At 47.4% G+C, this 21,345-nt stretch overlaps 1 pseudogene; it reads right to left on the reverse strand.

Annotated features, from left to right (window-relative positions):
• The window catches only part of LOC115128040 (F-box/WD repeat-containing protein 7-like), a 61,534-nt pseudogene that overhangs the window by 28,139 nt on the left and 12,050 nt on the right, over nucleotides 1-21,345 (reverse strand).

The raw sequence follows: 21,345 nt of genomic DNA on the forward strand, positions 1-21,345 counted from the left end.
CACCGCTCTAGAGCTGCTCCTATTGGAGGGCCTGAGTGACACACCGCTCTAGAGCTGCTGCTATTGGAGGGCCTGAGTGACACACCGCTCTAGAGCTGCTCCTATTGGAGGGCCTGAGTGACACACCGCTCTAGAGCTGCTCCTATTGGAGGGCCTGAGTGACACACCGCTCTAGAGCTGCTGCTATTGGAGGGCCTGAGTGACACACCGCTCTAGAGCTGCTGCTATTGGAGGGCCTGAGTGACACACCGCTCTAGAGCTGCTCCTATTGGAGGGCCTGAGTGACACGCCGCTCTAGAGCTGCTGCTATTGGAGGGCCTGAGTGACACACCGCCTGAGCTGCTGCTATTGGAGGGCCTGAGTGACACACCGCTCTAGAGCTGCTGCTATTGGAGGGCCTGAGTGACACACCGCCAGAGCTGCTTCCTATTGGAGGGCCTGAGTGACACACGCTCTAGAGCTGCTCCTATTGGAGGGCCTGAGTGACACACCGCTTAGAGCTGCTCCTATTGGAGGGCCTGAGTGACACACCGCTCTAGAGCTGCTGCTATTGGAGGGCCTGAGTGACACACCGCCCTGAGGTAAAGGACATCTAGTGTCCACATCAGTTTATGTCCCTCTCTCCTTGGTCAATACATATTTCATATCCTTCCCTTTCTCTGAAGCAGAGTAGTGTGACTATCAGTCTTACCAACAGGGTAGCAGTGTGACTATCAGCCTTACCAACAGGGTAGCAGTGTGACTATCAGCCTTACCAACAGGGTAGCAGTGTGACTATCAGCCTTACCAACAGGGTAGCAGTGTGACTATCAGCCTTACCAACAGGGTAGCAGTGTGACTATCAGCCTTAGCAACAGGGTAGCAGTGTGACTATCAGCCTTAGCAACAGGGTAGCAGTGTAGATATCAGCCTTAGCAACAGGGTAGCAGTGTGACTATCAGCCTTACCAACAGGGTAGCAGTGTGACTATCAGCCTTACCATCAGGGTAGCAGTGTGATATCAGCCTTACCAACAGGGTAGCAGTGTGACTATCAGCCTTAGCAACAGGGTAGCAGTGTGACTATCAGCCTTAGCAACAGGGTAGCAGTGTGATACCAGCCTTACCAACAGGGTAGCAGTGTGACTATCAGCCTTAGCAACAGGGTAGCAGTGTGACTATCAGCCTTAGCAACAGGGTAGCAGTGTGACTATCAGCCTTAGCAACAGGGTAGCAGTGTGGATACCAGCCTTACCAACAGGGTAGCAGTGTGACTATCAGCCTTAGCAACAGGGTAGCAGTGTGACTATCAGCCTTAGCAACAGGGTAGCAGTGTGACTATCAGCCTTACCATCAGGGTAGCAGTGTGACTATCAGCCTTACCTTGCTGGTCAGGGCAGACCAGACTTTCAGACTGTTGTCATCAGATCCACTGACGATGAGGTCACCACAGAACTGCAGACATGTGATCACATGATCATCGTGACCCTTCAGGACCTGTGAGGGGGGGGGGGGCATTGTGAGTGAGTTATAGGATTGGTAAAGAGAGATTAAACAAATACAACATGCTTTTAATCCAAGTTAGAACTGTATCCACATATTCGGAAACCGTTTAGGAACCAAACCAAGGAACAGTTTCTATAATCTGAGTCATCAGAAATTCCATGTCACTCAGAATCGGCCTAGTGAATACACACCTGTATACCTTTACCTGACCCCTCAACACACACCTGTATACCTTTGCCTGACCCCTCAACACACACACACACACCTGTATACCTTTACCTGACCCCTCAACACACACACACACACACCTGTATACCTTTACCTGACCCCTCAACACACACCTGTATACCTTTCCTGACCCCTCAACACACACACCAGTCCTCTCTATATAATACCTTAGGTGAGGTGATATCCCCAGTCCTCTCTATATAATACCTTAGGTGAGGTGATATCCCCAGTCCTCTCTATATAATACCTTAGGTGAGGTGATATCCCCAGTCCTCTATATAATACCTTAGGTGAGGTGATATCTCCAGTACCTTAGGTGAGGTGATATCCCCAGTCCTCTATATAATACCGTAGGTGAGGTGATATCCCCAGTCCTCTCTATATAATACCTTAGGTGAGGTGATATCCCCAGTCCTCTATATAATACCTTAGGTGAGGTGATATCTCCAGTACCTTAGGTGAGGTGATATCCCCAGTCCTCTATATAATACCTTAGGTGAGGTGATATCCCCAGTCCTCTCTATATAATACCTTAGGTGAGGTGATATCTCCAGTCCTCTCTATATAATACCTTAGGTGAGGTGAAATCCCCAGTCCTCTCTATATAATACCTTAGGTGAGGTGATATCCCCAGTCCTCTCTATATAATACCTTAGATGAGGTGATATCCCCAGTCCTCTCTATATAATACCTTAGGTGAAGGTGATATCCCCAGTCCTCTCTATATAATACCTTAGGTGAGGTGATATCTCCAGTCCTCTCTATATAATACCTTAGGTGAGGTGATATCTCCAGTACCTTAGATGAGGTGATATCCCCAGTCCTCTCTATATAATACCTTAGGTGAGGTGATATCTCCAGTCCTCTCTATATAATACCTTAGGTGAGGTGATATCTCCAGTACCTTAGATGAGGTGATATCCCCAGTCCTCTCTATATAATACCTTAGATGAGGTGATATCCCCAGTCCTCTCTATATAATACCTTAGGTGAAGGTGATATCCCCAGTCCTCTCTATATAATACCTTAGGTGAGGTGATATCCCCAGTCCTCCAGTTGCTCTCTATCCGGTGTTGTTGTACGTAGGCACTCTTCCAGGGGGAGTGGAGGAAGCCAGGTTTTAGAGTCTTCCTCCTCTGAACAACCAGGGACTCTTCTATACCTGGGAACACAGGGTTAAGTAACTTATCCAGAGCGACCTACAGATGTTTCTAGCTAGTCTGCTCGGGGGAATTTGAACCGGCGACCTTTCGGGTTATACCTAGCCTCTTAAACGCTAGGCTAGCTGCTATAGAACCTATATACTTACACACACGTTAAGACATAAATATGAGGCGTTAGCAATAGCATTGTCACAAAGAGAGCGATACAGAGGGGGCAAAAAAGAAATGACGAACTGATAGGCTAACATCAAGCATCTTCGCTATCGCTAGCCCCTATTGGTATGGAGGTAATATAATGCTAACGCTAGCCCCTATAGCTCATTGGTATGGTGGTAATATAATGCTAACGCTAGCCCCTATAGCTCATTGGTATGGTGGTAATATAATGCTAACGCTAGCCCCTATAGCTCATTGGTATGGTGGTAATATAATGCTAACGCTAGCCCCTATAGCTCATTGGTATGGAGGTAATATAATGCTAACGCTAGCCCATATAACTCATTGGTATGGAGGTAATATAATGCTAACGCTAGCCCCTATAGCTCATTGGTATGGTGGTAATATAATGCTAACGCTAGCCCCTATAGCTCATTGGTATGGTGGTAATATAATGCTAACGCTAGCCCCTATAGCTCATTGCTATGGAGGTACTGTAATGCTAACGCTAGCCCCTATAGCTCATTGGTATGGAGGTAATATAATGCTAACGCTAGCCCCTATAGCTCATTGGTATGGAGGTAATATAATGCTATCGCTAGCCCCTAAAGCTTATTGGTATGGAGGTAATATAATGCAAGCTGCTCTCTCGTTGGTACACTACATTACCAAGAGTATGTGGACACCTGCTCATTGAACATCTCATTCCAAAATCATGGACATTAATATGGAGTTGGTCCCCCCTTTGCTGCTATAACAGCCTCCACTCTTCTGGGAAGGCTTTCCACTAGATGTTGGAACATTGCTGCTATAACAGCCTCCACTCTTCTGGGAAGGCTTTCCACTAGATGTTGGAACATTACTGCTATAACAGCCTCCACTCTTCTGGGAAGGCTTTCCACTAGATGCTATAACAGTCTCCACTCTTCTGGGAAGGCTTTCCACTAGATGCTATAACAGTCTCCACTCTTCTGGGAAGGCTTTCCACTAGATGATGGAACATTGCTGCAGGGACTTGCTCCCATTCAGCCACAAGAGCATTAGTGAGGTCGGCACTGATGTTGGGTGATTAAGGCCTGGCTCACAGTCGGCGTTCCAATTCATCCCAAAGGTGTTCGATGGGTTGAGGTCAGGTATCTGTAAAGGCAAGTCAAGTTCTTCCACACTGATTTCAACAAACCGCTTCGTGCACGCACGGGGGCATTGTCATGCTGAAACAGGAAAGGGCCTCCCCCAAACTGTTGCAACGAACCTGGAAGCACAGAATCATCTATGCTGTAGAGTTAAGATTTCCATTCACTGGAACTAAGGGGCCGAACAACAGTACCAGACCATTATTCCTTCTCCACCAAACTTTACAGTTTGCACTATGCATTGGGGCAGGTAGCGTTCTACTGGCATCCCCCAAACCCAGATACGTCCGTCCATCACTACAGAGAACACGATTCCAGTGCTCCAGAGTCCAATGGCGGCGAGCTTTACACCACGCCAACTGACAATTGGCATTGCTCATGGTGATCTTAGGCTTGTGTGCGGCTGCTCGGCCACGGAAACCCATTTCACGAAGCTCCAGACAAACAGTTTTGTGCTGACGTTGCTTCCAGAGGCAGTTTGGAACTCGGTAGTGAGGTTTGCAACAGAGGACAGATCATTTTTACGCGCTTCAGCGGTCCTGTTCTGTGAGCTTCTGTGGCCTACCACTTCGCGGCTGAGCCGTTGTTGCTCCTAGATGTCTCCACCTATCAATAACAGCTCTTACAGTTGACCGAGGGGCAGCTCCAGCAGGGTAGAAATCTGACTGACTTGTTGGAAAGGTTTCATCCTATGATGGTGCCACGTTATAAGTCACTGAACTCTTCAGAAAGGCCATTCTACTGCCAATGTTTGTCTATGGAGATTGCATGGCTGTGTGCTCGATTTTATACACCTGTCAGCAACGGGTGTGGCTGAAATAGGCAAATCCACTAATTTGAAGGGGTGTCCACATACTTTTGTATACTGTATGTGTGTGTAATGCTAGCTGCCATGTCATAGGTATGGCTGTAATGCTACCGCTAGCTGCCATTTCATAGGTATGGCTGTAATGCTACCGCTAGCTGCCATTTCATAGGTATGGCTGTAATGCTACCGCTAGCTGCCATTTCATAGGTATGGCTGTAATGCTACCGCTAGCTGCCATTTCATAGGTATGGCTGTAATGCTACCGCTAGCTGCCATTTCATAGGTATGGCTGTAATGCTACCGCTAGCTGGCATTTCATAGGTATGGCTGTAATGCTACCGCTAGCTGCCATGTCAAAGGTATGGCTGTAATGCTAACTGCTATTCCATAGGTATGGCTGTAATGCTACCGCTAGCTGCCATTTCATAGGTATGGCTGTAATGCTAACTGCTATTCCATAGGTATGGCTGTAATGCTAACGCTAGCTGCCATTCCATTGGAATGGCTGTTATGCTAACTGCTATTCCATAGGTATGGCTGTAATGCTAGCTGCTATTCCATTGGTATGGCTGTAATGCTAGCTGCTATTCCATTGGTATGGCTGTAATGCTAGCTGCTATTCCATAGGTATGGCTGTAATGCTAACGCTAGCTGCCATTACATTGGTATGGCTGTAATGCTAGCTGCTATTCCATTGGTATGGCTGTAATGCTAACTGCTATTCCATTGGTATGGATGTAATGCTAGCTGCTATTCCATTGGTATGGCTGTAATGCTAACGCTAGCTGCTATTCCATTGGTATGGCTGTAATGCTAACGCTAGCTGCTATTCCATTGGTATGGCTGTAATGCTAACTGCTATTCCATTGGTATGGCTGTAATGCTAACTGCTATTCCATTGGTATGGCTGTAATGCTAACGCTAGCTGCCATTCCATTCGTATGGCTGTAATGCTACCGCTAACTGCTATTCCATTGGTATGGCTGTAATGCTAACTGCTATTCCATTGGTATGGCTGTAATGCTAACGCTAGCTGCCATTCCATTCGTATGGCTGTAATGCTACCGCTAACTGCTATTCCATTGGTATGGCTGTAATGCTAACTGCTATTCCATTGGTATGGCTGTTATGCTAACGCTAACTGCTATTCCATTGGTATGGCTGTAATGCTAACGCTAACTGCTATTCCATTGGTATGGCTGTAATGCTAACGCTAACTGCTATTCCATTGGTATGGCTGTAATGCTAACGCTAACTGCTATTCCATTGGTATGGCTGTAATGCTAACGCTAACTGCTATTCCATTGGTATGGCTGTTATGTTAGCGGTGAATCCTAGCTGACTGGCAGAGAGCCCAGTGCTACTCATGACGGATGCAGTGATAGGCTGTTGCAGCACTGCAGAGTGGAGGAGTGGTCAGGTGTGTGTGTGTGTATTAAAAGGAGAGTTCTGGTTGTTGCTCAGGTAGTTTATTATAAACGCCAGTGTGTGTCTTTACGTGAGGGGGTGTGTGTGGCTACAGAGATCCAATAATGAGTTCTACTATGTAAATCCATGGTGTGTGTGTGTGTGTGTGTCGTCCCTCCGCTCGCTCTGTGTGTGTGTGGGTACGAGATCCTCCTCCTCTGTGTGTGTGTGGGCACGTGCCCTCCTCCTCGCTCTGTGTGTGTGTGGGTGCGCACCCTCCTCCTCGCTCTGTGTGTGTGTGTGTGTGTGTGTGTGTACGTGCTCCTCCCTCTGCTCTCTGTGTGTGTGTGTGTGTGTGTGTGTGTGTGTGTGTGTGTGTGTGGTACGTACCCTCCTCCCTACATTTCTCCCTCCACAGCAGGTTATCCTCAGCCAGTATCCTCCAATAGGAACAGGTCTGAGCAGCATGCATCAGATCTCTGGGCTCCAGGAACGTCCAGGACATACAGGGCCAGCTACAGGAGACACACAGTCATATCAACATCAGGACACACAGGGCCAGCTACAGGAGACACACAGGGCCAACTACAGGAGGAGACACACACAGGGCCAACTACAGGAGGAGACACACACAGGGCCAACTACAGGAGGAGACACACACAGGGCCAACTCCAGGAGGAGACACACACAGGGCCAACTCCAGGAGGAGACACACACAGGCCAACTCAGGAGGAGACACACACAGGGCCAACTCCAGGAGGAGACACACACAGGGCCAACTCCAGGAGGAGACACACACAGGGCCAACTCCAGGAGGAGACACACACAGGGCCAACTCCAGGAGGAGACACACACAGGGCCAACTCCAGGAGGAGACACACAGGGCCAACTCCGGGAGACACACAGGGCCAACTCCGGAGACACACAGGGCCAACTCCTGGGGACACACAGGGCCAACTCCGGGAGACACAGGGCCAACTCCAGGAGACACAGACAGGGCCAACTCCAGGAGACACACAGGGCCAACTCCAGGAGACACACAGGGCCAACTCCAGGAGACACACAGGGCCAACTCCAGGAGACACACAGGGCCAACTCCAGGAGACACACAGGGCCAACTCCAGGAGACACACAGGGCCAACTCCAGGAGACACACAGGGCCAACTACAGGACACAGACAGGGCCAACTACAGGACACAGAAAGGGCCAACTACAGGACACAGACAGGGCCAACTACAGGAGACACACAGGGCCAACTACAGGACACAGACAGGGCCAACTACAGGACACAGACAGGGCCAACTCCAGGACACAGACAGGGCCAACTCAGGACACAGACAGGGCCAACTACAGGAGACACACAGGGCCAACTACAGGAGACACAGACAGGGCCAACTACAGGAGACACAGACAGGGCCAACTCCAGGAGACACAGACAGGGCCAACTCCAGGAGACACACAGGGCCAACTACAGGACACACAGGGCCAACTACAGGAGACAGACAGGGCCAACTCCAGGACACAGACAGGGCCAACTCCAGGACACAGACAGGGCCAACTCCAGGACACAGACATGGCCAACTACAGGAGACACACAGGGCCAACTACAGGAGACACAGACAGGGCCAACTCCAGGAGACACAGACAGGGCCAACTCCAGGAGACACACAGGGCCAACTCCAGGAGACACAGGGCCAACTCCAGGACACACAGGGCCAACTCCAGGAGACACAGACAGGGCCAACTCCAGGAGACACACAGGGCCAACTACAGGAGACACACAGGGCCAACTACAGGACACAGACAGGGCCAACTATAGGACACACATGGCCAACTACAGGAGACACACAGGGCCAACTACAGGAGACACACAGGGCCAACTACAGGAGACACACAGGGCCAACTACAGGAGACACACAGGGCCAACTACAGGACACACACATTATATCACAGACCGGATCACAACTTAACTCATAATCACATCTATATGTGTGTGTGTGTGTGTGTGTCTGTGTGTGTCTGTCTGTGTGTGTGTGTGTGTGTCTGTGTGTGTGTGTGTGTGTCCTCTCACCTCTTTGGGCAGCAGGGAGATGAAGTCTCGTTGGAACTGAGGCTCAATAACCTGCATCATGTGCTTCACCTGATTGGACTCACAGCTGTCAATCAAGTCATCCAGAGCCAATAGGCGCTCAGGACCACTCCACGCCTACAGGAAGGGGGGAGGGGCATCAATACACATTTGATCAAAACTGTCATCAAGGCAAAAAGGGAGAAGAACGTCAAATGAAAGTAATTTGATTTGTTTAACACTTATTTTGGTTACGTGTGGAAGACGGAACACTGGGAATCAGAAAGATTAACATTCCTTCCTGTGTTCACCATTCATTAATACACCAGAACCAGATGACCAGAGGGAGGGAGGGTCCATTCATTAATACACCAGAACCAGATGGAGGGAGGGTCCATTCATTAATACACCAGAACCAGATGGAGGGAGGGTCCATTCATTAATACCCCAGAACCAGATGGAGGGAGGGTCCATTCATTAATACCCCAGAACCAGATGGAGGGAGGGTCCATTCATTAATACCCCAGAACCAGATGGAGGGAGGGTCCATTCATTAATACCCCAGAACCACAGAGAGAGGGAGGGTCCATTCATTAATACACCAGAACCAGAGGGAGGGAGGGTCCATTCATTAATACCCCAGAACCAGAGGGAGGGAGGGTCCATTCATTAATACCCCAGAACCAGAGGGAGGGAGGGTCCATTCATTAATACACCAGAACCAGAGGGAGGGAGGGTCCATTCATTAATACCCCAGAACCACAGAGAGAGGGAGGGTTCAGAAGCCGAGGGCTGTTCACCAGATATTAGATCCTGCTTTCTGGCAGGAGGGAAATTAATGTAGGTGGTGCTGGAGGGAGGAGAGGTGTTTAATTATTTAATTAGCTGAGGTTTGTTCCCCTCTAAAATCACACCACTCCATCCCAGAATTCCCTTCTCTCTCTCCCTCTGTTGATAAAGCACTCCAGGTTTCCCAGGGCTTCATGGTGGTTAATTAGTGGTTGTTATGGAAACGCAGCAGCAGAGGGGGTGTGTCTCTCACCTGGAAGGTGTGAAGCCAGTCCTGTAGGCCGGAGGGGGGCGGGCCTGAGGTGACACGTCTCCGCTGAGCTGAATGCCCATTGGCTGCTCGCAGGTCTCCAAAGGTAGTGGGCGTGGTCTGGAATGGAACGAGACTGCAGGGACTGGAGAGAGAGAGAGAGTATATATATATATATTATGACATTTGTAATGTCTTAATTGTTTTGAAACTTCTGTGTGTGTAGTGTTTACTGTTAATTTTTATTGTTTATTGTCTATTGTATTTACAATAAAGCCCTTGAATTGAATTGAAATTGAGAGAGAGAACATGAGAAAGACCGGTTGAGAATTATAATTCAGAAGGTTTTGTCAGATATTATTCATCGTAATCAGACAGGTGTTTTACATGGACGATACATTGGAGATAATATAACTAGTGGAAACAATAGAACACTATGAAGACTCTGGAGATAATATAAGTAGTGGAAACAATAGAACACTATGAAGACTCTGGAGATAATATAACTAGTAGAAACAATAGAACACTATGAAGACTCTGGAGATAATATAACTAGTGGAAACAATAGGTAGTGGACACAATAGAACACTGTGAAGACTCTGGAGATAATATAAGTAGTGGAAACAATAGGTAGTGGACACAATAGAACACTGAAGACTCTGGAGATAATATAAGTAGTGGAAACAATAGAACACTGTGAAGACCCTGGAGATAATATAACTAGTAGAAACAATAGAACACTATGAAGACTCTGGAGATAATATAACTAGTGGAAACAATAGGTAGTGGACACAATAGAACACTGTGAAGACTCTGGAGATAATATAACTAGTGGAAACAATAGAATACTGTGAAGACTCTGGGGATAATATAAGTAGTGGAAACAATAGAACACTATGAAGACTCTGGAGATAATATAACTAGTGGAAACAATAGAACACTATGAAGACTCTGGAGATAATATAAGTAGTGGAAACAATAGAACACTGTGAAGACTCTGGAGATAATATAAGTAGTGGAAACAATAGAACACTATGAAGACTCTGGAGATAATATAACTAGTGGAAACAATAGAACACTATGAAGACTCTGGAGATAATATAACTAGTGGAAACAATAGGTAGTGGACACAATAGAACACTGTGAAGACTCTGGAGATAATATAAGTAGTGGAAACAATAGAAGACTATGAAGACTCTGGAGATAATATAACTAGTGGAAACAATAGAACACTATGAAGACTCTGGAGATAATATAACTAGTGGAAACAATAGGTAGTGGACACAATAGAACACTGTGAAGACTCTGGGGATAATATAAGTAGTGGAAACAATAGAACACTATGAAGACTCTGGAGATAATATAACTAGTGGAAACAATAGAACACTATGAAGACTCTGGAGATAATATAACTAGTGGAAACAATAGAACAATATGAAGACTCTGGAGACAATATAAGTAGTGGAAACAATAGAACACTATGAAGACTCTGGAGATAATATAACTAGTGGAAACAATAGAACACTATGAAGACTCTGGGAAACCAGGCCCGGTAAAGTACGACTAATTTACATATATATTCCTGAAATATTTATATTTTGGAGAATCTCTTATATAAATGGGTTAAAGTTACATATAAGCAGGGGTGTTAAGTAGTTTTTTGGGGTATCTGTATATATATATCTTTACTTTACTACATTTTCCCTGACACCCAAAAGTATTCATTGATCATCTCTACTGCCTCTGATCTGGAGGACTCACTAAACAGAGAACATCCCTGGTCATCCCTACTGCCTCTGATCTGGAGGACTCACTAAACAGAGAACATCCCTGGTCGTCTCTACTGCCTCTGATCTGGAGGACTCACTAAACAGAGAACAACGCTGGTCATCCCTACGGTCTCTGATCTGATGGACTCACTAAACAGAGAACATCCCTGGTCATCCCTACTGCCTCTGATCTGGAGGACTCACTAAACAGAGAACATCCCTGGTCATCCCTACTGCCTCTGATCTGGAGGACTCACTAAACAGAGAACATCCCTGGTCATCCCTACGGTCTCTGATCTGATGGACTCACTAAACAGAGAACATCCCTGGTCATCCCTACTGCCTCTAATCAGGAGGACTCACTAAACAGAGAACATCCCTGGTCATCCCTACTGTCTCTGATCTGGAGGACTCACTAAACAGAGAACATCCCTGGTCATCCCTACTGCCTCTGATCTGGAGGACTCACTAAACATCCCAGGTCATCCCTACTGTCTCTGATCTGGAGGACTCACTAAACAGAGAACATCCCTGGTCCTCCCTACTGCCTCTGATCTGGAGGACTCACTAAACAGAGAACATCCCTGGTCATCCCTACTGCCTCTGATCTGGAGGACTCACTAAACAGAGAACATCCCTGGTCATCCCTACGGTCTCTGATCTGATGGACTCACTAAACAGAGAACATCCCTGGTCATCCCTACTGCCTCTAATCAGGAGGACTCACTAAACAGAGAACATCCCTGGTCATCCCTACTGTCTCTGATCTGGAGGACTCACTAAACAGAGAACATCCCTGGTCATCCCTACTGCCTCTGATCTGGAGGACTCACTAAACATCCCAGGTCATCCCTACTGTCTCTGATCTGGAGGACTCACTAAACAGAGAACATCCCTGGTCCTCCCTACTGCCTCTGATCTGGAGGACTCACTAAACAGAGAACATCCCTGGTCATCCCTACTGTCTCTGATCTGGAGGACTCACTAAACAGAGAACATCCCAGGTCATCCCTACTGCCTCTGATATGGAGGACTCACTAAACAGAGAACATCCCTGGTCATCCCTACTGTCTCTGATCTGGAGGACTCACTAAACAGAGAACATCCCTGGTCATCCCTACTGCGCCCCTGGGTGATGGGTAACGATGCTTCGTGGGTGACTGTTGATGTGTGCAGAGGGTCCCTGGTTCGCGCCCGGGTATGGGCGAGGGGACGGTCTAAAGTTATACTGTTACACCTGCTCTAAACACTAGGCTAGCTGCCTCTAACCACTAGGCTACCTCACACCATTTTTTTCAAACCACAATCTAAATCCCTCCACAACCTCAGAGGATCTAGATACTTTTAGAATTAGTAAGTCGCTCTGGATAAGAGCGTCTGCTAAATGACTTAAATGTAAATGTAGAATCCCTCCATGACCTCAGAGGATCTAGATACTTTTAGAATTAGAATCCTTCCACAGCCTCAGAGGATCTAGATACTGTTAGAATTAGAATCCCTCCATGACCTCATAGAGGATCTAGATACTTTTAGAATTAGAATCCTTCCATGACCTCATAGAGGATCTAGATACTGTTAGAATTAGAATCCCTCCACAGCCTCAGAGGATCTAGATACTGTTAGAATTAGAATCCCTCCATGACCTCATAGAGGATCTAGACACTATTTTTAACCTCTGGATTAAAACCAAATACGATCAGAGTTATATATTATGTATTGATCACAAAAAAATATACACATTTTACATTACTGTGTAGTTGACCAATAAAATGGTAAACTATATGAGCAAAAAAATAATAATTCAATTTCACCAGGAATGGCAAGCTAGACACATTTAAAAATGGGCCTATTTATATAATGAACATGCATTCAGAGGTGAGAAGTTATTAAATATTAAAGCATTGGACCTCTCACTAAAGGCTTGAGTCACACAAAAACTATACTTAAATCCCGAAACGGTTCCCCAGCACATAAGGCTGGTCATGGCTCACATCAACACCTTCATCACAGAAACCTAGACCCACTCCAATTTGCATACCGCCCTAACAGATCCACAGATGACGCAATCTCAAATCACACTCCATACTGCCCTTTCCCACCTGGACAAAAGGAACACCTATGTGAGAATGCTGTTCATTGACTACAGCTCAGCATTCAACATCATAGTGCCGACAAAGCTCACCACTAAGCTAAGGACCCTGGGACTAAACACCTCACTCTGCAACTGGATGCTGGACTTCCTGACAGGCCGCCCCCAGGTGGTAAGGGTAGGCAACAACACGTCTGCCACGCTGATCCACAACACTGGGGCCCCTCAGGGGTGTGTGCTTAGTCCCCTCCTGTACTCTCTGTTCACCCACTCCAATACCATCATTAAGTTTGCTGACGACACAACAGTGGTAGGCCTGAACACCGACAACAATGAGACTGCCAGTTCTCTGACTTCCTCCCTATAGGCTATGTGGTTCCAGGACAACAACAACAACAACCTCAATGTGAGCAAGACAAAGGAGCTGACCGTGGACTACAGGAAAAGGTGGGCCGAACAGGCCCCCATTAATATCGACAGGGCTGTAGTGGACTACAGGAAAAGGTGGGCCGAACAGGCCCCCATTAATATCGACAGGGCTGTAGTGGACTACAGGAAAAGGTGGGCCGAACAGGCCCCCATTAATATCGACAGGGCTGGCGTGGACTACAGGAAAAGGTGGGCCGAACAGGCCCCCATTAACATCGACAGGGTTGGCGTGGACTACAGGAAAAGGTGGGCCGAACAGGCCCCCATTAACATCGACAGGGCTGGCGTGGACTACAGGAAAAGGTGGGCCGAACAGGCCCCCATTAACATCGACAGGGCTGGCGTGGACTACAGGAAAAGGTGGGCCGAACAGGCCCCCATTAACATCGACAGGGCTGGCGTGGACTACAGGAAAAGGTGGGCCGAACAGGCCCCCATTAACAACGACAGGGCTGGCGTGGACTACAGGAAAAGGTGGGCCGAACAGGCCCCCATTAACATCGACAGGGCTGGCGTGGACTACAGGAAAAGGTGGGCCGAACAGGCCCCCATTAACATCGACAGGGCTGGCGTGGAGCGTGTCCAGAGTTTAAGTTCTTATGTGTCCACATCACCAACAAACTATCATGGTCCAAACACATCAAGACAGTCAAGACCCCCTCCAGGGAGAGTGTTACCAGGGAGAGTGTTACCAGGGAGAGTGTTACCAGAGAGAGTGTTACCAGGGAGAGTGTTACCAGGGAGAGTGTTACCAGGGAGAGTGTTACCAGGGAGAGTGTTACCAGGGAGAGTGTTACCAGGGAGAGTGTTACCAGGGAGAGTGTTACCAGGGAGAGTGTTACCAGAGAGAGTGTTACCAGGGAGAGTGTTACCAGGGAGAGTGTTACCAGGGAGAGTGTTACCAGGGAGAGTGTTACCAGGGAGAGTGTTACCAGGGAGAGTGTTACCAGGGAGAGTGTTACCAGGGAGAGTGTTACCAGGGAGAGTGTTACCAGGGAGAGTGTTACCAGGGAGAGTGTTACCAGGGAGAGTGTTACCTGAGGTAGCTGGAACCTTTGCAGTGTTTCTTGCCTGAAGAGAACGGCCTGACGTCTGGTCCATGGTCCAACTTCCTCTTCATCTGAGAGAGAGAGAGGCGGGGGGGTGGAGATGGACGAATGGAGACAAGAGTGAAGAGAGGCAGAAAAGTTAAGCCACAGTACAAAACAGAAAGTCACAACCTAGCATACCCATCCCTTCTATCATAAAGCTCCACACCCTAACCAACCACAATCCAACCCAGTAGAGTTGTGTACGTTTCCAGTAGAAACTACCGGGCTCTGACGTTGTATTTACAGTGTATAAGGTTGGGCTGCTCCCTGTCTCTGTGACCGGGTAGAGGGTGACTGAAGACTGGAAAATATAACACACAGCTGTTGTCTGATCAACTGTTTACTGACACCAGCTACCGATACCCCTTATAGGGAGGGAGTTTACACGGTTTAAATATCCAAAACAATTGCCGTTGATCAAGAGTTCGTTATGAATGGATTTCAAAAGGAAACGTCATGACAACGAATTTTTATCACCTCAGTCGAAATAAAACATTTATAGATTAGTGAATGACAAAACTGGAGTATTTATTGCGTTTAAAAAATAAAAAGGTGATTTGAATTTTTTTTAAATAATAATAATTCCACTCCCTTTCCTCCATACCGTTTCCAACCAACCGCACCTTAACCGCCCTGAATGACAAGCACGCCGAAAATGACAGGAATGTGTCGCGAGCACCGACCGTAATAACCAAACAGACAACTCTACTGGCTGTTCCGGGTGCGGAGCGAACGGGTTGGTAATAACCAATAGATATCTGCCGTCGCTCACACACGTTTCCGGATTAAATACTCCATTAAATACACACATCTGATACGTTTGGGGCGGTGGACAGAACACAGATATATAAAGGGAATACACAATAACCCCTAAACCAAGTGAAACCATACCACTGCTGCCCCGGGGGCAGGATGCGCATCAAGTCACAGCAGCACACCACACACACACACGCAGAAAGCCGAAAGGGAACTCCCATTCCTGCGACACACACACACACACAGAAAGCCGAAAGGGAACTCCCGTTCCTGCTACACACACACACACACACAGAGGTGTGTATGTTTGTGCGTAATACCACTTTCAAATTGATTTAATCAACCGAGAACAAAAATTCCCTGCCAGGTCAGACACACAGACACATTAGCTGTCTGTTCCTTATCAGTTTCACGTTCATTCATCGACTCGCCGACACCTTCCTCCTACCGCAGCAGACTACACACACACACACCGCAGCCCAGGGCACAACATACGAATATATACGTCTGAATATGGCCAAGCAATGATATACATTTAACTTCCGTTCGGCCGATATTCGTTTCATTTTCAGAGTGTTTATTATCCACGCTACTTTGAGGGAGCGAGAAAGAACCGGCGCGTCACGTACCGTCACTCCATCTCTATTCCGCAGTGGTCCACCTCTCTCCACTAGAGAGCTGCTCGAGTGTAGCTACACAACTAGACCACCACCCAGCTATATAACGCAATTATACAGTATGATCATATAGAGGCTTTCGCCCAGAGTGTAAATCATACGTAAAAAGGCAACGTATAAAAAAAGGAGAAAATTAATTGTTTTAAATGCCCCCCCCAGTCACTTACTTTATAGAATATGAGCTTCAACGTGCCGTAGAAACCCATGATGATGGTATTCCTGCGTTAGGACGCCCTCTGATCTACTTCAAGGTAGCACAAGTCCACAGCGCAATTTAGATAGATGGTAACTCCTCTGGTCCGATCCTTCCTCTTCTCCCTCAGTTAGATACAACCTTAACGTTTCCTGTCGCTACGGACATGCTCCGACAGGCCTATTTTCTCTCCCCCAAATGCAACGCGTATAAAAGGCAACTATTTCTTAATGTCGTTTCATTGTGGAGAAGGACAACTGCGAGTAACCACTTCCATTGGACGGTGTTGTACGATTGCGTACCCCCGTACATTACGACTAATACAACTAGAAGCAGAGTTAGATTTCACTGCATTGTCCCAAGCTAGTTAGCCATATAAGCAGAGAGAGAAAGTGCAGAGAGAGAGAGGAGAGAGAGAGGCGAGGCAGCTCAAATACGGAGTGCCAAACCTACCGGGGTTGACAGAAGTCAGGCTGCTCGAGAGGAATTGCCGAGAGAACGGCGGAGTGACGCAGCGGAGAGACACCGCATGACCATATTAGACACGTTATTTTATTCGGATAACACAGACCCACAAACACGAAGAAAAACAAAACCAATTTTGATAAACTCCTATTAATCTATTACCACAACGTGGACAACCAAGTACAAAAAACACCATTGTAGCCATAATCTAACCCATATTAATCTGTTGATTTACTACACGGCCTTATGTACTTCAACAATACACAGATTTACAACACTGTGCATAGCCATAATATAACATCTTAAAAATGTCTCTATTCTTTTGATACTTTAGTGAGTGTAATATCTACAGTTCATTTATGATAGATTTATTTTAAAAAAAATTTTTTAAAGTGAAATTATTTCACTTGCTTTAGCAATGTAAACATACAGAGTGTCCAAAACATTAAGAACACTTTCCAAATATTGTTTTTACAGCCCCCACCCCACCCGCCCCCAGAACAGCCAAAACATTGTCAGTGCATGGACTCTACAAGGTGTCGAAAGCATTACACAGGGATGCCGGCCCATGTTGACTCCTAAGTTGGCTGGATGTCCTTTGGGGTGGTGGACCATTCTTGATGCACACGGGAAACTGTTGGGGTGTGAAAATCCCAGCAGCGTTGCAGTTCTTGACACAAACAGGTGTGCCTGGCACCTACTACCATACCTCCTTCAACGACACTTCAATATGTTGTCTTGCCCCGTTCACCCTCTGAATGACACACACACACAATCCATGTCTCCATTGTCTCAAGGCTTATAAATCCTTCTTTAACCCGTCTCCTCCCACTTCATCTACATGTCTCCTCCCACTTCATCTACATGTCTCCTCCCACCTCATCTACATGTCTCCTCCCACCTCATCTACATGTCACCTCCCACCTCATCTACATGTCTCCTCCCACCTCATCTACATGTCTCCTCCCACCTCATCTACATGTCTCCTCCCACTTCATCTACACTGATTGAAGTGGATTTAACAAGTGACATCAATAAGGGATCATAGCTTTCACCTGGATTCACCTGGTCAGTCTATGTCATGGAAAGAGCAGGTGTTCTTAATGTTTTGTACACTCAGTCACAATGTTTTCCAGGCGAGAGCGAGCAAGTTAGATAACCAGACCCTTGTTTGTCCTCTGTGTAGTGTGTGGTCAGTGTTGGGGACTAGCCAGGTATCTGGGGTCCAGTTAGATAACCAGACCCTTGCTCGTCCTCTCCCAGCAGGCCCTGCTGCAGCAGTCTAGAGGAGCATCTACCGAGGAAGATGAGACATGAGAGGGAGAGAGACCCTATACTACTGAAACAATACCGATTGGACCTTGACTGAACCAACGCCCTCTTTTACTTGCTTGATGCACATCCCCATCCCCATCTGAAACATATTCCCCATCCCCGTCTGAAACGTATTCCCCATCTGAAACGTATTCCCCGTCTGAAACGTATTCCCCATCCGAGACGTATTCCCCATCCCAGTGTGAAACGTATTCCCCATCCCAGTGTGAAACGTATTCCCCATCTGAAACGTATTCCCCATCCCAGTCTGAAACGTATTCCCTGTCTGAAACGTATTCCCCATCCCAGTCTGAAATGTATTCCCCATCCCCATCTGAAACGTATTCCCCATCCCAGTGTGAAACGTATTCCCCATCCCCATCTGAAACGTATTCCCCATCCCCGTGTGAAACGTATTCCCCATCCCAGTGTGAAACGTATTCCCCATCCCAGTGTGAAACGTATTCCCCATCTGAAACGTATTCCCCATCCCAGTGTGAAACGTATTCCCCATCCCAGTGTGAAACGTATTCCCCATCCCCATCTGAAACGTATTCCCCATCCCAGTGTGAAACGTATTCCCCATCCCCATCTGAAACGTATTCCCCATCCCAGTGTGAAACGTATTCCCCATCCCCGTGTGAAACGTATTCCCCATCCCAGTGTGAAACGTATTCCCCATCCCAGTGTGAAACGTATTCCCCATCCCAGTGTGAAACGTATTCCCCATCCCCATCTGAGACGTATTCCCCATCCCAGTGTGAAACGTATTCCCCATCCCCATCTGAAACGTATTCCCCATCCCCGTGTGAAACGTATTCCCCATCCCCGTGTGAAACGTATTCCCCATCCCAGTGTGAAACGTATTCCCCATCCCCGTGTGAAACGTATTCCCCATCCCAGTGAGACTTATGCCCCATCCCAGTGTGAGACGTATTCCCCATCCCCATCTGAAACGTATTCCCCATCTGAAACGTATTCCCCATCCCCATCTGAAACGTATTCCCCATCTGAAACGTATTCCCCATCCCCGTCTGAAACGTATTCCCCGTCTGAAACGTATTCCCCATCTGAAACGTATTCCCCGTCTGAAACGTATTCCTCATCTGAAACGTATTCCCCGTCTGAAACGTATTCCCCGTCTGAAACGTATTCCCCGACTGAAACGTATTCCCCGTCTGAAACGTATTCCCCGTCTGAAACGTATTCCCCGTCTGAAACGTATTCCCCGTCTGAAATGTATTCCCCATGTGAAACGTATTCCCCATCTGAAACGTATTCCCCATCCCCATCTGAAACGTATTCCCCATCCCCATGTGAAACGTATTCCCCATCTGAAACGTATTCCCCATCCCCATGTGAAACGTATTCCCCATGTGAAACGTATTCCCCATGTGAAACGTATTCCCCATCTGAAACGTATTCCCCATGTGAAACGTATTCCCCATACGAAACGTATTCCCCGTCTGAAACGTATTCCCCATCTGAAACGTATTCCCTATCTGAAACGTATTCCCCATCCCAGTGTGAAACGTATTCCCCGTCTGAAACATATTCCCCATCTGAAACGTATTCCCCATCCCCATCTGAAACGTATTCCCCATCTGAAATGTATTCCCCATTCCCCATCTGAAACGTATTCCCCATCCCCATCTGAAACGTATTCCCCATCCCCGTGTGAAACGTATTCCCCATCCCAGTGTGAAACGTATTCCCCATCCCAGTGTGAAACGTATTCCCCATCCCCGTGTGAAACGTATTCCCCATCCCAGTGTGAAACGTATTCCCCATCTGAAACGTATTCCCCATCTGAAACGTGTGAAACGTATTCCCAGTCTGAAACGTATTCCCCGTCTGAAACGTATTCCCCATCCCCATCTGAAACGTATTCCCCATCCCAGTGTGAAACGTATTCCCCGTGTGAAACGTATTCCCCGTCTGAAACGTATTCCCCATCTGAAACGTATTCCCCGTCTGAAACGTATTCCCCATGTGAAACGTATTCCCCGTCTGAAACGTAATCCCCATCCCCATCTGAAACGTATTCCTCATCCCAGTGTGAAACGTATTCCCCGTCTGAAACGTATTCCCCGTCTGAAACGTATTCCCCGTCTGAAACGTATTCCCCATCTGAAACATATTCCCCATCTGAAACATATTCCCCATCCCATCTGAAACGTATTCCCCATCCCAGTGTGAAACGTATTCCCCCATCCCCGTCTGAAACGTATTCCCCATCCCCATCTGAAACGTATTCCCCATCTGAAACGTATTCCCCATCCCCATCTGAAACGTCCCCATCCCCATCTGAAACGTATTCCCCATCCCAGTGTGAAACGTATTCCCCATCTGAAACGTATTCCCCATCGCAGTGTGAAACGTATTCCCCATCTGAAACGTATTCCCACATCCCAGTGTGAAACGTATTCCCCATCTGAAACGTATTCCCACATCCCAGTGTGAAACGTATTCCCCATCCCAGTGTGAAACGTATTCCCCATCTGAAACGTATTCCCCATCCCAGTGTGAAACGTATTCCCCATCTGAAACGTATTCCCACATCCCAGTGTGAAACGTATTCCCCCCCAGTCCCCCATCCCAGTGAAACGTATTCCCCATCCCCATCTGAAACGTATTCCCCATCTGTGAAACGTATTCCCCATCCCCATCTGAAACGTATTCCCCATCCCAGTGTGAAACGTATTCCCCATCTGAAACGTATTCCCACATCCCAGTGTGAAACGTATTCCCCATCCCAGTGTGAAACGTATTCCCCATCCCCATCTGAAACGTATTCCCCATCCCAGTGTGAAACGTATTCCCCATCTGAAACGTATTCTCCATCCCCGTGTGAAACGTATTCCCCATCCCCATGTGAAACATATTCCCCATCTGAAACGTATTCCCCATCCCAGTGTGAAACGTATTCCCCATCCCCATCTGAAACGTATTCCCCATCCCCATCTGAAACGTATTCCCCATCCCCATCTGAAACGTATTCCCCATCCCCATCTGAAACGTATTCCCCATCTGAAACGTATTCCCCATCCCCCATCTGAAACGTATTCCCCCCCAT

The sequence above is a fragment of the Oncorhynchus nerka genome, linkage group LG12 (assembly GCF_034236695.1).
Source record: "Oncorhynchus nerka isolate Pitt River linkage group LG12, Oner_Uvic_2.0, whole genome shotgun sequence".
NCBI classification, from domain to species: domain Eukaryota; kingdom Metazoa; phylum Chordata; class Actinopteri; order Salmoniformes; family Salmonidae; genus Oncorhynchus; species Oncorhynchus nerka.